Raw genomic sequence first — 2,979 nt, forward strand, 5'->3', positions numbered from 1 at the left:
GATCCTCTATACCTAGTTTTATCATGAAGGGATGTTGAAATTTGTCAAAGACCTTTTCTGCATATATTGAGATGATCATTTCCTTTTTTTCTTTTTGGTACCGGGGATCGATCTCAGGACCTTGTGCTTTTGAGGCAGGTGCAACGCCACTGAGCTAAATCCCCGGCACAATCATTTCACTTTTTAAATCCTTTATTCTGTTTACTGGCTGTATAATGTTTATTGATTTACATATGTGAAGCATCCTTGCATCCTTGAATGAAATCAACTTGATCGTCATGTAGGATCTTTTTATTTTAGTTTAAAAATTTTTAAAAAGTTTTAAATTTATTTTATTTGTGTATATTATAAAATGTATTCGTGTAAGCATCCAGACTTTCTAGGTGGGCAAGATGATATACAGATTCCACTACAAGGTGCAATGGACAATCGTGTTGGAGAGGACAAGACATTGGATGCAGGCTGGCAGGGGCATGAATCCAAACAAAGGTGAGAGGAGTGCTTCATCTGGGAGAAACTCAAAATAATAATTTAAAGCTTCATGAGGCGACAGATGATCCAATTTAAACAATAAGAAATAGTACCGTCAATGAAAAAAGAAACCAACTTCTCCATTTACCAAAAGAGTGTAGGGCAAACAAGAGAAAAATTTGCATTTGTTGAGGTACAAATAGCAGCGTTCCGTAAGAGGGGCATTAATTATTCTTAATGGAAAACCCTGCAAATACAAAGTAAAACCCAAATCACTGGACACACAATTCAAAATTTGCATGTAATAAAGGCAAGAGACTCAAGTTATGGCCTGTTGAATATTTACTCCACGGACCTTACCTACAGAAGCAGTTGCCCAGTGTGTGCACAGTGATCCTTATGCACGCCAGAGGGTTCTGTGAAAAAGACACTGTATACAAATCTGTACACCCATCAGCCAGGGCGCGACTCCATCCTCTGGGGGAGCGAGCCACCTAAAGCAGGGTACCTGAGGTTTCTTGTCTTCAGTTGCCTGATTAGAATCCCAAATATACATTTCAGGGTTGTTTTTTGTTTTTACAGATACTTTCCTTGAATATGTGCACTATGATTAAAATTTAAAAACAATAAAACCCCACCACTTGAAGGAGGCGGGGCTCCAGGGCGTGAGGGCGCGGTGCGGTTTCCAGTCGTGTCAGGGTCACGTCATCCCCTGGCTGGCGCCTCTTCTTCAGCTGTAGGCAAAGGGTCCCGTTGACTTTTAAAAAGAAGGCGAATGAAGAAGAAAACAGGACAAACAAGACCCCGAATGCCAAAGGAGTATCAGTGGGACAACACAACGCCGCCGCCTAGAGTACGTCTCGTCCCAGCGGCCACTGCAGAGCGGGGCTGCTGAGGCGAGGGAGGTGCGGCCAGGCCTCTCCCGCCAGGCAGAGGGCGCCCGCTCTTCTGAGGGCCCAGGTTCCCGCGTGCTCGCCTCCTTCAGCTCTGCAAACAGGAGAGAGCGCTGCCGATCAACATTGAGAGAAGAGTCTCTTTGGGATGTCTTTCATCTACTTTCCGACTCTGAGGGCCGAAGCGTTCTGTCCCCAGATTCCTGGGTCCTTCTCTGGGATTGTGAGGATCCGGACCCAGAGTCGCGGCCTCCGGAGGCCTGGCCAGCTGTTTCCGCTTCCTATCAGAGCCGGGGGCGTCGTGGCCCTGCTCTGCCTCCACCTCTTGTACCTGTCGATGAGCTCCGTCAGGTAGGACGCCCTCTTTGCCTTGTGCTTCAGCAACTCCTTCCGCGTGGGTAGAGCCCGGCTCCTTGTTCACACAGGCCACCGCCAGCTCCTCGAGGGGCTCGCTGTAGTTTCCTTCCAGCATGGGGGAGAGGGTGTTCTTTGGAATGAGGACTAGAGCCTTCATGGGGTGCAGCTCGGAATGGGGTCCCCCTCTTGCCAGTTGTATAGCCGTGATGCCCAGGGACCAGATGGCCTACGACTCGAAGGCCGACTGTTGGATGATCTCAGGCGCTGTACAGAACCTGGTGCCCACGGAGGCGTCCTTCGTTATCGGGGTGTCTGTCAGCTGTCCGGCCACTCCACAGTCAGCCAGCTTCGCCTCTCCGTGTCCAGACAGCAGAACACTGGCTGCGGTAAGTAATGTCTCTATAGGTCTTCGCTGAATGCAGATAATTGAGTCTCTTCAGTACTTCTCTTAATTTGGTAGCAATCTGCCTTTCGTCTAAAGGGCCAGATCTATCTCGTGATAGATCCATTGTGGAGCCGCCACCAAGATATGCCATCAAGATCCAAGACTCCGTACCCTTCAGATAGGATCCATAATATTTGCTTACGTGTGGACTGACACACTGCCTTAGAACTGTGATATCTCGTTGAAGGTCCTCTATCTCATCTTCAGCTTCTTCCAGATCAATGATTTTTATGGCAACCACTTTTCTGAGTCCGATTGTCAATGCCTTTGAACACTTCGCCAAAAGAGTCCTTTCCAATCTTCTCTCGTTTTGTACAAAGCTCCTCTGGGTCTCCTTTCAGGTTTTGCGTGCTGGGCAGGCCCGGTTGCACCCGGGAGTGTCCCATGGTGGGGATGGCAGACTGCCTGCCGACTGCCTGCCGACTGCAGGGCCTGAGCAAGGAGCCCCTGCGCGAAGTGCAGAGCTAGCCTGGGCCCGAGCCAAGTGTTGGGCCGCCGGGAGCCAGCATCTTTTTAATGTTGAATTTGGCCTGCAGGTATTTTGTGGAGGATGTTTGCATCTATTGTACATGAAGGATATTGGTCTACAGTTTTCTTTTTTTTGTTGTGTTCTTATCTGGTTTTGATATCAAGGCAATACTGGCCTTGTCTAAGAGTTTATCAATCTTGTGCATCTTTTCATAGAACCAACTCCTTGCTTCACTGACCTTTAGTATTTTTTTAGTCTCTATTAATTTCAGCTCTCATCTTTTTTATTTCTTTCCTTCTTCTAATTGTGGGTCTGGCTTGTTCTTGTTTTCCTAAGACCTAGAG

The 2,979-nt window shown here is 47.8% G+C and overlaps 1 pseudogene; it reads right to left on the minus strand.

Moving 5' to 3' along the window:
- Positions 1-1,088: 1,088 nt before the first annotated feature.
- LOC101720287 (serine/threonine-protein kinase 24 pseudogene) lies at positions 1,089-2,552 on the minus strand (annotated as a pseudogene).
- Positions 2,553-2,979: the final 427 nt, after the last annotated feature.

This window comes from Heterocephalus glaber, unplaced genomic scaffold (genome assembly GCF_053883595.1).
Source record: "Heterocephalus glaber isolate CG9 unplaced genomic scaffold, H.glaber_assembly_v1.0 deba00000347, whole genome shotgun sequence".
Lineage (NCBI taxonomy): Eukaryota > Metazoa > Chordata > Mammalia > Rodentia > Bathyergidae > Heterocephalus > Heterocephalus glaber.